Genomic DNA, 15114 nt, shown 5'->3' with positions numbered 1-15114 from the left:
TAGATGGGCTGACACGATCCACATGCCAGCACACATCCCAATGTGGATCATGCCAGCCCATCCGTTGGATGTGCATTGGAAACCCTCCTACGTTGGAGAGGATCCAAGTCCATCCATTGGATGTGTGTTGGACACTATCCCGCACTGGTGAGGAGCCGCATCCAAATAAACTAGCTTACTTGTAACTTCTTACTGCCAAAACAAATAGTGTTGTATTAGATGTATTTATAAAAGAAATGGAAGTTTCAAAATATCGTTTTATATTCTGAGTTTCTTAGTTTTTGGTCTCTTACAATGTTTTTAGTCCCACATTACTTAGGGAAGAGAGTAGAGTGAGATTCATATTATCTAATGGAAGTTACAAGAGTAGGGTTCCTAGGAAGAAAGATTCATTATGCTCTCTTTGGATGGGGGGATTGGCAAGTTGAGTCAAGTAGTCAAGCTAGACTTGTATCTGGATTTCCTTTTGTTGATAACGGATGTGGTTTTTTCGACATCGGCTATTATTCGTTAATTGCATATTAGAGCATGTTATATGTCGACTTTGGGGTTTAGGGAGTTCCATATCAACGCTAATTCTGTGGCAACTATGCTTTGCATTTCAAAAAGAAAATGTGGATTTTGGAAAGGATGGTACTGGTTTCAGGAAGTTTTGGAGCTGATTGACTTCCTTAACTCAATGATTTCTTTCATGTACCATGAAAGTAATAGGGCAGTGGATTACCTGGCAAATTTGGCTTGTGAGTCGGCTTCCGATTCGTTGTTTCATGGGGAAACTAATTTACCTAAGGATCTTCGGTGGATTTCCTATGAAGATGCTAGTGGTCTTCCAGTGTTAAGAGTGTAACTTTTTTTTTTGTTTGGGTCTGGGAGTGAGCTTTTGCTTTGAGTATTCAGCGCTTTGTTCTCGTTTGGGCTTGGGGTTAGGCGGGAATGTCCCCCCCCCTTTGTATTCATCTTTAATTTGGATTATTTTTAATAAAATCTTAGGGGCTGTCTCGGGTCCCAGTTAATATTCGGGGTAAAAAAAAAAAATTCCGACATATTTGTAACTCTGTCCGACATGTAATGAGGTTTTATCAATGTCGACTGTGTGTCATCCAACGTATCAACAGTGTTTCGTTGTGCGGTCGAAATTGCGTTGGACATCGGCAACAACTAGTTTTTTTGTGTCTTCTCTCTCCGAGAGACAAATCTTTTGGGTCCTCTTGGACAAGTATTTCCAATGGATACCTCTCCTCTATAAATAGAGGACATTATGAACATTTCATAAATGATTCTCTCTCTCTCTCTCTCTCTCTCCCCCCCCCTCCTATTTTACTATTCTGAGAGTTTTCTAAGTTTCATTCTCTTGTTCATTGAGCACAACATATGTCATGCCCCTATCCCAAGCTTAGGCCATAAACATAGTCAAGAGGGTGATTCGGATGACACGCGTTGTCCCAATTCCTATCAGGATCAACGACACAGTGTTTCAAGCCATAGTCAACAACCAAGGACCCACCCAAATGATTACATTTGCGTAAAAAGGAAATAAATATTCCATTCATTGTCAAAGTTAATATGAGCGGAAGCAATATTTAAATAAAGCAGTTACAATATGTTCAGCAGGCTAAGTGATACGGTAATAGTTTACACTGACTACCAACTAACCATGACGTAACTACTCAAAATAATAGTAAGTTATTACAAAAAGTGTTCATGACGGGCACAAAGCTCCAAAAGAATCAAAAGGTGGGAACAATCCCCAACAACATCAGTGCCCGTAAGCACAATCATCACAGGGACAACCTTCGCCGTATTCATCTGACACAAACTTGGGCTCCTCTGCGCCAACCAAGTAGCCACCATCTGCATCAAAATCTAAAAAGTTGTGTGCACAGGGGGTTAGCTCCACTGAGCCAGTGAGAGAAAAGGGGAGTGCACAAACACACAATCACACATAGTCCATGATGCTGTAGACACCTGATTTTTGTCACCCCTCCCTGGCAATGACGACATGCAGAGGACCGGCAATCTCCATCTCAGACACACCAAAAAATAATAAATAAAAATAAATGAAGAGAGTATTTGGACTCGGCCCATGGGAAGGCCCATTGGTGCCAAGTCCATAAGGAGGTGTCCCATGGCATCCAAAGGGAACCAAATGAAAAGGAGGGTAAAAAAGTAAAATAAAGAGAAAGAATAAAACCCTAAAAGAGAGGGTAAAAAAAAGGAAAACAAAAGAAGAAATAAATCTAAAAGGGAATGAGTAAAATAGTAAATTTCTAAACCCTAAAGAGGATGGGGAGGATTAAAAAAGAATGAGATATTGTTTGAAAGGATAAAATAGGTAAAATTCTAAAACCCTAAAGAGGAAAGGGGTAAAAATGGGAAAGAACACTCTTAAAAAAAGATACCTAAACCTAAAGGTGGGGTAAGATGGTAAAACATTTAAACCCTAAAGTGGAAGGGAGAGGTTTAACAAAGAAAAGATATTTCTAATTTAGGAGAGCCGTCATTCTCTAGGAGGGGAGAGAGAAAAGAGAGGAGAGTGAAAGAAAGGGGACAGCAAGGCAAAAGAAAAGGATTTGGGAGGGGTCTCTGTTAGCCAAACAACAGTCCAGGGATCAAACCATGGTTCCCTAGGGAAACCAATATACAGAAAAATTAGGGTTTTGCATACCCTGGGTTATCCCATGGTGTCCCATGGGTGCCCCATTTAATTTTAAGGTTTCCCATGGTCGCCCATGGGAACCCTGGTGCATCCCTATTAGGGTTTCTCCTTCCCTATTGCGTCCTATAAAATTAATTATCACAATAGAGACGGAGAAATTTAGTCCATCACATGGCAAGAGGGATCCATCCCATACTCGAATGCGCAGCGGAAATTAATCGATTCGAGTTTCTTTCTTATCCCATAAATATTAATAATCAATGAACATAAGAAATTAATAAAGAACTGCTAACCTGGTGAGCCTCAAGTGTTGCTCCTCCAATAGACAGTGGTTCTTCTTCCAATGAGCGCTCCAAGCAAACAGATCTGAACCTCCAATGGTGCTACCAAGGTTCTACACGCCAATCCCAGATGTCCTTAAACTCCTCTGTACAGATCTAGGGTTTCACAAACCCTAACTCTCAAACACAGGTGAGAGAAGCAAGAAGAAGAAGAGAGATCACAAGAGGGAAAGAGAGAAACCAAAAACGTAGGAGAGAGAGTGTCTGCTCCAAAAACATGGAGAGCTTTCTCTTCTGCATTTTTTGGTCCCCTATTTATAATAATAGGATTTAATTAAATCCTAGATAGATTTAATAGAGCCCTAGTGAGAGTCTGACTCTCTCTCTCTCTCAGTCTGGCAGTTCTGTTTAAACTCAAAGTGCTACACAGGTGAAGAAGCAGAATCTAATAGGAAAAGTATTAATTAGATTCTTTATTTAATTATTAATGGATAATTACAATTAGCACCAAATCCATTAATTAAATAAAGAGCCAATTAAATTAGCAAATTCCAAATAACTCTCTATATGATAACAATTTATCATATACAACTCCCCCACTAATCAACACCATCATTATGGAATCTAGGGCATGTATACATGTACTGTCAAACCCCAATCCATAGTACATGTCCATATAAGAGCGTCTGTGCATCCGATCGGGTCCCGCAAAACTCGATAAAACACTTTATTTGAAATAACTATAAATAATGTATCATTTTATGTAAAATAAATTTTGCAAAATCATTTCCAAAACGGTACTGGATCCAGATTCTGATCCGACCATGCACAGACAGTCTCTATCTTGGTGTTCCCCAAATATGGCAGTGGTGACTGTGTTGGATAACTCCTTCACTCACAAAGTGTTCACGCATTCCCAGAACACCGGCTTTGACTCGCTTGAGTCTCAGTCATTGATGAACCAAAGAATGCGATCACACTTTGCAGTGACAGGGTTCCCTCAGGTACAGGGTGTCGGTGACACATGTCTATCCCTTCCTACATCTGACAGTAATACATGAGGGAATCGACAAAGTAGATTCTTTGCCAATGCACACATCAAACATGTGAGCACTTGCATTCGTACCCTGACATCACATGTCTAGACATACCTAATGCGACGACCATATGATAAGGGTGCCCAGTCCAAACCCTAGTCGTGACTATCATTTTAAGTATAACTTACGGACACATAATGTTCAAAAAATTTATATTGCATGTGACAATATTAAACTAAAATGTATAAATGTTCAATACAAAGGTGAACCGGGTTGAACCGACCCTAACTGGGTTTGATGGACACACACTTGTCCAACAGTCTCGTCATCGGGACAGCAAAAAAAAGTAAAAAAAAAGGAAGGGAACAGAGTGAAAGAGAGGAGACAGAGTTGGTCTTCACCGATGAAAGAGGGAACAGAAAAGAAAAGGAAGAGAGGAGCGTTAACAGAGAGAGTTCAGAAAAGAGAGAAAAATAGAGCGATTTATGGAGGGTAAAAGAGAGAAAAGCGAGAGGATTAGAGAGGAGGAAAATGGTTTTCACAAAGAAGGTGTCTGAGATCGTCTGTCGGGACTCCCTGACCCAGGAAGAAGGATTTGTTGCAATTGATCGTGAACTCCTCATCTTCTATTCTTCTTATTTTATTTTTCCATTTCTTCACTTCATTTAGTTTCTGCTGTTTTTTCTTTGAGTGGTCTGTAATAACCCCTTTCCCCATTTTGATTCCCTAATTGTAATAATCTTCTCCACCATCACAAGCACTGCCGATTGCATTGGGAGCTCCAAGAAGACCCCAGGTATATTTCTCTCCCTCTTTATTTTGCATTTGTGTCTTCTGATTTTTTAGGTATAAACTGTTCTTATTTCTATATTTCAGTCCTGCGTTTTGTTTGGCTTAAATCTTGGAAATATGTTTATTCCAATGCTTCGGCTCTTGTGTTCTGTCTATTTTTGAACATTGGGATGCCTTTGGTGACTGTGTAGTGCTATGCTTCGATCCCTTTGTTTTTGATGCTCTCTGTTAATCTTCTTGAATATTTTCAGATCAGATTTCAGCCTTGTTAGATTGTTTATGTCTTGCTCACATGACCCTATCCCCATGATTCTTAATTTCGTTATGTTGATCGGTTGCCGTTTGGTTTGTTGTGTCAATTTTAGTTTGATGGATAAAATTCTGTTGTGTTTGTTCTCTTCCCTGTTGTCTCTGTGTGCCATTTTGAGTCTTGGGTTAGGTTTTTTCAGTTATCCGAGTGATTTATCGGTCTGTGGCATTGAATTTTATGAATTAATTCTCGAATCATATTGTGTTTTGTGGGTTGGGATCGTATTTGATATTAGATTGGGTTGATGATCAGTTAAATTTTAATTTGCTGAGGGGTTTTGATCGAATTTCATCCCACATTGGATTTGGGTTTCAGACCTCCAAATTTGTGAATTCGGTTTGGGCCCAATAATTTGGATCCAATTGGCTTTAGTTCTGGTCTGAGTAGACTGGACCTCTAACAGTATTTGTCCCATTTTGTGTGGGGGCCGATCAATCTTGCCTTTGGTTTGGGTATAGACCTATTTAACCAAGGACAGTTTGAGTGGCAATCTTGGGCCCAAGTGGGATTTAGTTCTTAACTCTTGGCCCATTCTAGGTGGGACATCGATCAAAGGGGAAGGTAAATCCATTGGGCCTGGGTTTTGGTTCGGTTTTCCAACTTGATAAATTAATGAATCGGAAATGGGCTTAAATTCGAACGTACAATTTGGTTTAATGGTTTGGGGCTTTGGGCCAAATTTGGTTGTCTTTTTGGTCCTGGGCCCATATCGGTTTGAGACACATGAACCCCTTGGGTTAGAGTGATTTGGCTTTAGGATTTTCTTTGAGTTGATATGGGAAACCCATTGTGATTTTGGGCCCAAATTCAGGCTGGGCCCCCAACATTAATGAATCAATCAATTAGGATTTGGGTTTGGGCTTGACATTGCAAGACCTGGATTTGACTTAGTTGGGACTGCAGGTATGGGCTGCGTTTCCAATTTAGGCCCATTTGAATTTCGAGCCAGCTGATTTTGGCTTTGGTTTGGGCATTGACCCGTTAACCTGATGTGGATCGAGTGGAGAGTTTAGGCCAATTCCCTGGGGCCCACAAGTGCGTTTAATTATAAATGTAGGAGTTAAATGAATACACTCCCCCAAATTCATTTCATTTCGATTGGGTTCAAGGAATTCCAAATGAATTTCTAAAACCTATTTTGGGTAGAAGTAGAATGTGTGCGGAGGAGTGAGAATGCCCATCTAGTGGCCTGAGTTGATGCGGTATATGTTGAAATCCCTGGGACGTAGCTACACGCTTTTTGGAACGGGAATCGGGCTGGCCCGTCATCTAGCCCATGGATGTTTGGAATGTTTTATCTTCAATTAATGCATGCTTAGAAACTTGTTTGATGTTCCATGTTTCATGTTTTATTGTAAGTCTTTCCATCCCATGCTTGATTAGATTAATCTTTTTAGTACTTCATGTCTTGCTTAGAATAAATTAGGAATTTGGTTTAGGTTGCAACTCTGTGTATATAGATGCCTAGTCTTAGGTGCCTAGTTTTAGGATGACCTAGATTTAGAATAACTAGCTTTCGGGATTGTGAGCTAGCTGATGCAAACATGTGGTCAAAAGAAGGATGACCGGCTTCAGCCGGGCAGACTGGGTACCTAACACCTTCCCAGTCCGTAACCTGACACTTACCCGATGATCTGGGTAGACCTTGACCTTATCCATGAGTCATTAGTCGTTCTCCAGTGGAGAACATTTATGGGTCCTAGACCTTTTCTAGGTGGCAGCTTCCTATTGACCCGCTTACCCTCTTAGGAGGAATTATGGTCCTTGGTTTAGGGTTCATCGGCGAGATCCGGTTTGCATTGAGAAACCAACCCCTTGTCGGGGGAATTTGGATTTTTCGGAATCCATGGTTCTTACAGATGCATGTAATGCTACATATATTTTTCACCTAACAAACAGTCTAAGTCATGGTATATGCTACTGTGATAACTCGGGAGACACTGAAGGTCACTTAACTTATCGCCCCAATGAAACCTCAATTATCATAAGGGAGTCTACACTGGTAGAAACCATCAGGTCACCCAGTGGTAGACCCCGATAGCCATCACTACCCCTGACCTGGCTTCTCCCACCTCCACAGGCAACAGGTGTTCAGACTATCCAACACATAAACCCCTGTTGGCTAGGGTCGTAGCATAAGGGAGCATAAATCCTACCCACAGATATACTACATGCAAGTCCTATCGTCCCGAGAGATATTCTGGGTGCATCAACGTCCCATTCCATCTAGTACCCGGATACCAGCACGGCACAGTGCATACAGATCAGGATGGTAAGAAATGAATATGATAAGGATTTTTGGGGTTGCGACACCGGCGTTCCCGACACCATAACTCAATACAATAATGTAAGTAAACATATCCACACATCCTCATTTCATATCCAATATGGTTTTATATGCAAAGATGCAACATGATAAGGATGAATGCAAGCATAAAATCATCATGTAATCTATATAATTATATAATATATATCAAGCCCAAACATCTCCCAAAACCCACTTACAATTTGCTTGATTGTCGTTCGGTGTGTTCGGTAAGATTTGTCTTGATGCACGTACTCCCGTACAGATTTTAAAGTTTGAAGTCGTGTGAGAACAATGTTAGAAGTGTATAGGTGGGTCTCATGAAGGGTCCCAACAGTTTATTTAAAATTTAGGTCAAGACAGTAGGGGCGAATGCAGGAACGGAGGTAGCCAGGTGAGTTCGCCCCTGAATCCATCCTGGCCAAACCCTAAAAATATATGGAACAGACTCACGGGCGGATGTGGAACATCGATCCGCTCGTGCATCCGTCCAAATCCTGAGACATTCCCGAGAGCGAATTGAGCTACGAGCGGATTCACCGAGTGAGTCCGCTCGTGGCTCTGCCCAGGCTAAACAGCTAAGTTAAACCGGATGGACTAATGGGCGGAAACACGATAGTGGATCAGCTCGTGGATCCGTCGACATTCTTTTGAAATTTGTGAAGATTTCCAACTCCAGCCTTTCATCTATGGAACCACAGGGGTCCTAGGGTTAGGGAAGTGAGTCCATTCCTTCGTTGGAGGTCCTAAACACCTAGCTCTTCATAGGACTTAGAGGATTCAAGGGATTTGATCCATCTCCAAAGTTTTTCAAAACTTAACTAGGTCTCCATTGCTTGAACAACAACCTAGGTTATCAAATCCATGAAGGCACTAAAGGAAAGGGGATGAGAGTCTCAAAGGGAGCATTCATTAGGGATTATTGGATTTCCAAAAGGGACCCCAAGTTTGGAATCGATCCCAAGGGAATCCCCAAACCCGAAAATGGAAAAGAGAGGGAGAAAGGTGAGGACATTCACCTTAAGGATGGATGTATGGGTGGCTTCCACCTCCACAACTCCTCCAATCTTCCCTCCAAAGCTCTTCTTCTCCAAGGCCTTCAATGCTCCTCAGCTCCCAACGTTTTGGATTGGTAGGAGAAGTAATGAGCCTTAATGGCTAAGTTTTGCCCTTAAAGCTAATCCCCACTTAGGGTATGTTTGACTTGGGCTTTAAGAGTCAAAATTCATTTAAAAGCCTACTTAGGCAAATAGGTCCACCTATATGGCACACCCACAAGCCAAGGAGACCAAGGGTGGGGCCAACCTTGTCTAGGTGCCTAGATAGGATGCCCGGGGCACGGAGTGTGGGTCCCACACGAGGAAAATACCCAAAAGCCTAAAATAGCACGGGCAGACTAACAGGCAGATGTGGTCTTAGTGAGTCCGTTCGTGCGTTCGTTGTTGCTGTAAAGGGCAGAACCCTGAGGGAATTGATTGGGCTTTGACCCACACTTCAAGGCCAATAAGGGGAAGGTATACTAACATTCATAAGGGCAGTACCTTATCCTTCGACCGTCACGACGTGTCCTTCGTGATCCCGAAGATTTTTTCAATCGCGATGCTAAGCTCATCGCCAAAAGAGGTGTCTAGGTGTGGGGACACAGGGAACGCCTTCCGGTACTCTTCACTCCGGGGACTCGTACTAAGAGGATGATCGACGAAATCACCATCGATAAATCTTCCCCACTGCCGGTTAAGGAACCTCTTCTCCACAGGCAGGCCTGTGAACTGGTCAACTATCTTGTGGTTAGATTTGACCACAAGTGAAAACAGCTCACCAGCGTACACGACACATGTCATAAGAGAGAAATTATAATTACTAGCAAAACCGGGCGTGGATGTAACAACATAAGTGTGTCCCGATATGTCCTAGTAAGTAAGTGCAAAAACTATTGAAAGACCTCAGAGGCTGTTTCATTTTGAAGGTTAATTCGCAAGAACACGTATTGCATCATAAATGGGTGACTATAATTTTACAATTTTAAGGAGAGTGACCGGTGGCATGACTCAACCCACCAAGTATTCATGACTTTTGTTTGTGTATAAACACTCTCCTATAGTACGTTGTTGCTTCATTTCAAGTTATTTTCAGCAGGGAATCATACCCATTGCCGATGCCGTTAGCCATTTCCATTCCCCTCCCCCTTCCCCCCCTAAAGCTCCTGTTTTGGTGTGGTTTGTTGGGGTTCTTTGCCAATATTGGCAATCAATCTCTTTTTTAGTGATCCAAGTACAGGTTTCGATCTTTGGTTTCTATTTGGATAACAATGAGAGGCTATCAGAGGGTTTTTTTTTGTTCTGTTTTTGTGTATATTTGCAGGTGGAGCCGTTTTTGGTGCTAATGGCTCCGTGGTTATCATCGGTTTGAATGACTCAGTGGCCGTTCAATCTTCACCAACCACCTTCTGTCGTCGTACGACGCTCAACTCGCTGATCTAGTAGATCCTTACAGATCTGTTCAAAAGTAGGCTATGGCAGCAACTTTGGTGGTCTTTTTGCCATCAATCGAAGTTCCACTCGTCGATCCATCAGACTTTTGCCAATCCGACAGTCTGGTTGAAAGTAGGCTATGGCAGTTTATTGGCGTGCGTGGGCAGTGTGGATTTGTTCTTTTAGGTGAGTATGAGGACCCCTTTCTTGGCACGGTAGTGCATGCGCCTAAGCTTACCTGTGTTAACAGCTTGTTCTCAAGGGAAGTGTCTGTGAACCAACCCCTAGTCCGGATGACCCAGTCAATGGCATGTGAGACCGGGTCAATTTCCACTTCTTGCCTTTGGATATTGTGTATCCATTCTTTGTGTTCATCATGTCTTCTATCTATGTTATGTATTTCGTTTTCCTTTGTTTGGCATTGGGCACGCATGAATGAATAGCCTTTTTCTACCCAAAAAAAAAAAGAAGTCATGAGATACGTTCTATATTCTCAATTTATTTGGTATTATTTCCATCAAATAGTTGTCTACATTAAATCTAGTGCATGGCATATCAGATTGAGATGTCCTTGTTACCAAAGGCAAGGCCAACACAACCCAACCTCCATTGGTCAGGAGAAGTACATGTTCAAGTCTAAAGATTGAACTATATGGAAAGAAATTGGCGAACAATTAAGCAGTTTCTAGAACAGGGGCTCAGCTAGGAAAGACCAACTCCTCACAATAAAGAAGTCACAATTTCTATTTTCCTTGATGTTTACCTATCAGTAATAAAAAATAATAATAATAATAAATAAATAAAAGGCAAAAAAAAATGTTGGTTGACTTGATGAGGTTTTCTAAGCAAATCACCTGTTTCCATCACATGGAGGCATGATTCGACAATTCTAACCATTGGATATTGAGAGAGTGGTCTAGATTAGCCATGTGTCAATGTTCAATTTCAAATTCAATCAAATACTCCATGTCAATCCATGCATGGTATGCACCCACACTGTTATAGGAGAGAGTCGACATGGGGGAAATCTGTCGACTTGGATGATCTTCCAATAGAGTGGGCATGCAACCACTCTATTACAACATGACAGTCAAATCACCAAGAGTTCGGGCTTGGTGCTTTGGCTTTTAGATATATATTTGTTTAGTGGCCATTTTTTGGCATGTGCCCACTCTTTCAATATGTATGATTTTGTTGCTTAGCCAACTCCGATCGAAAAGGAACTTGATGTGAGCAAGACACTCTAGGGTAGCGTTTGGTATGCATTCGAAGTTAATCTTGCATTTTCAGATGAAAAAAATAGTTGTTATCACCCAAGAATGCAAAATTGACCTAGAATACATACCAAACACGACCTAGGTATAACACTAAGTATGTGTTTTATGTTTTCTTTTTGTTTGCACGACCTCGTTCTCTTTGGACAGCCTAGTTCAGAGTATAAAAATCAGGAATCATGATTCGGATTGGTCTAGGACAATTTCGACCAGGATCAATGACAAATCGTTCAAAATCGACCAAAACATGCCTTACCCTTAGTTTCCATACAAGGATCGGACAAACTGGATCGGCTAGAGTCACTAGACCGCCCAATTTAGGGTTTAAAAACTAGGAATCGGGATCGGTCCTGACCAATTTCGATCTAGATAGGTGAGAAAGGAATTGGCCAAAACATCAGTAACCCTAGTTTCTGTACAAAGATCGAACAAACTGGATTGGCTGATCCCGATCCAGCCGATCTAGATCGGCCAATCTGGTCCAATTCTTGAAACCCTGTCCTAGTTGCCTCATTGGAAGCGTCTAACTAGTAACTACAGTAGACAGGTACACCCTCTTTAGTCTTTTCCTTCCAAACCAGAAACAGAAGCGACTGAATCCATCTTCCCATAACTACTCACAACAGAAGTCACAATCAAGCAGACCCTTCCATGGATCAGTCTACCTCGTTTCGTCCTTGACGACAGTTATGTGATCTACGTCCGCTGGAAAGAGAAGAAGGATAAGGACGTGGGCAAAGCTCTTGGTTGGATTCAACACCACTGCCAGTGCCAGGTTTCTTTCTCTCCCTCTAAAATTTATTCTTCGGGTGGAGTTTTTCGTTGATGGAGTCTCTTGTTCCAGAGTAGAAACCCCCTCATAGTATCATACGATATAAGAACTTAATTTGCTTATTGGGTAAACCTGTGATTTGCGATAGCAGTTTCCATGCAGTTGGGCATTTCATAGCCCAATAGATTTTAGGGTCTTACCGAAAACCACCAAACCAAAGTCAAAACCTATGAGTGATGGTGCTTCAGTTTTGCTTGATTCCAGAACTTTTCAATTATACTTGAATCCTCTGAAACCCCTGAACTGTCCCTTTTGCTTCTTTGAGCTTCTTGAATTGAACGTGCAAATGGGAACTGGGAAGTTGCTTAATAAATCTGCAGCTGTCTTTTTTCTTCCCTAACTTTAATTTTGACCATATCATTGATCTTGTGGCTGAATTCTGTCTGAACTTTCCTGTGCTATACTGTTTATATATATAAACCCATCAAAATGCTTTTTGTATCCTCCAATTTGGTAAGTTATTTTATTTTCCTAATATTTTGGCCCTTTTTTGATCTGAGTTTTTTGAAACCCATAATGGATTGAATGGTCATTTTAATGGCTCTGTTTCCCTTGCTTCATCTCAGAGCATGTCAAATGTTGACGTTGTAGTACCTCCTAACTAATTGAAACCTTTTCAACACGAGCAATTGAATTTTTGGCTGTTCAATATACCTTGGTATATACAAAAAGGATGTTCTCTTGTTAGCAGGTTCATGAATTAAAAAATGTTTGGCATTGTTTGTCTTTGCAGGAAAATCATATCAGAACCGTTAATCGATAAATATTCAACTCCATTCCATTCCATACAACTCATGCTGTTATCTCATAAGTTACTAATATAGTACTGAATTTGAAGAAGGAAAAAAATTACCAAACCAAACCAAGATCTCTTCACAGAGAATAAAATCCATATTTAAGAGAAATTAAATTAAACAAAATCAGATGGTCAAACAAGGCCGAAACTGTGATCGAGTTCAACAAATCAGTACTAAAACATCTACTGAAAATCAGGGATCAATCTACTTGTTAGATCAGCAAATAGAAGGTAATCCTAGTTGATCTAGGATAGTGGCAAAATGGTAACTTCACAAACCAAAACAGAAATCAGAAATCAGAATCTAGAGATTTAAGAAACAATCGAGTAATACTATATGAAGTAATAATCAACCAACAGAATAGCAGCAGTACTAGAACGATTATGCATCAGAAACTCAGATTTAACAAATAATGGGTAGACTAGGGATTTCACAGCAGGGACAGATCAGCAGGTCTGATCTGGACAAAAGTTGGATTGAGTTCTTATTTAATGAATTCTAATGGCTGAATTGGCCTAGTCATAATTAATGCAAAAAAAGTGTAGTGTATAAATCTTAGTTGTAATAGGACTTAACCAATCCAAGATCAGAATCTGAAATTGATTACAGATTCGGATAGAGAAATAAAATTCAATTGTAGGAATATGAGAATAGATTTGAAATCAGTACCATGAATCTCGAGATCAAGCAATCCTACTAACAATAGGATTACTGCAAATAGCCATGGATTCTGAAAATGAAATAAGCAATTGATACAAGAAAAGTCAGAACTCAAATCAACCAAGTAATTCACCTTCAAACAGCAATTAACAGTGAGTGATTTGAAGGTATTGGCCAACACTTTAATGGTAGAAATTTCAGAAAAATTAGAACAGTACTTACTTATTTTATGAAAGGAAAGAAGATGGAAGAGCAAGAACAAACGCAAATTAAACACCCGGGCTTCCCACAGTAAGGTGGTTTGATTGGATCAAACACCAATCTAAACCTTGATCACACACAAGGGGTTCCTTGATCAAACACAAGGGAATTCTTCAATGGAGAAGACAACAGCAACAACAACAACAACAACGACAACAAGTTTAATTCTTAAAAATCGTGGGTTTCTAGTGTGCCCATGAATTGCTTTTATTGACAATTGAAACTTAGAGTTAAAGTTGGAATGGGAGATCCCCAACGGACCCTATCTAGTACATAACACAATCAGCCTTGCTGATGTGGACTCCACTAACTTATTAGTTTATAAAACAAGGGAAAAAGAACTCTAACCAGTTGCGTGGTTAGCGTTGTTCCTGCGTCTAGACACAAACCAATGCCTTTGTGCATGAGAAGACCGTTCAGCCCCTAGTGAAATTGAAATCACATCCAAACCAATGCCTCTGTGTGTACTTCCATTGGCTACCATGCTGGTGCATAGTTAGCGTTCTCTTGCCCATAACACTAATAAACTTTGCAACTTAAATTGACCACACAGAAGCGGTTCAAATGGACTAAACCAAAAGTCAAAGGAAATCCTATATGCAATCTTACTACCTATATTTTAGATTTTTAGGCCCATTAAGTGGCCTATTAAATTAGAAATCCAATGACCAAAGGCCCAACATGTATAGAACCCACCCTAAGCTTATTCCTAATAAACATACCTATTTTGGTTATGTATCTGCATCAACTCTCTCTAGCTTGAAAAAACTCGACCTCGAGTTTTGTAATGACAAGGGGGAAACAACATGTGAGTTGCAACTTTGACCATTCCCAAATAGAATTCTGGTTACATGTGGATGTTAGGAATGGAGTCTTCAAAGCGTGGAGATTTCTCTTCAATGAATCACAATGACATAACAAACTCTATGTGCTCGATCTTTGAATCAATATCAATTGTGAATATCGTATTCATAGAGTCCTCAACATTGTTAACCTTCTCATTGAAGACTTGAGGCACAATAATGGGAAAAAGAACGCTGCTTGGTCGTGTGGCTCCTCCGCCCGGACACACGAGCATGTGAAATTACCACCCAGCCCATCCTGAAAATCAAAAATTCCATCTGGATTGATGCCCCTGTGCACGCTCTCATTGGTCCCTGCACTGGTGCAGGGCTACATGACCAAGCAGCGATCGTTTTCAATAGTATGTTTTTTTTTCATTAAAGAAAACAGAAAAAAAAGGGTTCGAACTTCGAAGACAAAGGTACTCGAAGGAGTGCTGCCACTGCAGATTCTGCTGCCGCTTCCGATGCCGACACACATGTTGCTTACGCTGCTGCTGTTCGCCGCGAACAGGTAAGTTCTTTTTCTGGCTTCCTTGTTTTTTTCTCCTTCTACTTCTTCCGTCGTCCTCTTCTTCTCCTCCTGTTTCTGGCTT

At 40.8% G+C, this 15114-nt stretch overlaps 1 protein-coding gene across 2 annotated transcripts in view; it reads left to right on the top strand.

Moving 5' to 3' along the window:
* The first annotated feature begins 11821 nt into the window (after positions 1 to 11821).
* Positions 11822 to 15114, top strand: part of LOC122656517 (pentatricopeptide repeat-containing protein At4g02750-like) — a 12965-nt gene continuing 9672 nt past the window's right edge. For both annotated transcript variants that reach the window (XM_043851077.1, XM_043851078.1), the window contains exon 1: positions 11822 to 11894. The gene's annotated coding sequence lies outside the window, so the exon portion shown is untranslated. The remainder of the gene's footprint in view (positions 11895 to 15114) is intronic.

This window comes from Telopea speciosissima, chromosome 3 (genome assembly GCF_018873765.1).
Source record: "Telopea speciosissima isolate NSW1024214 ecotype Mountain lineage chromosome 3, Tspe_v1, whole genome shotgun sequence".
NCBI lineage: Eukaryota > Viridiplantae > Streptophyta > Magnoliopsida > Proteales > Proteaceae > Telopea > Telopea speciosissima.
Note: the sequence above shows the minus strand (reverse complement) of the source record. Positions and strands in the feature narration are given on the sequence as shown.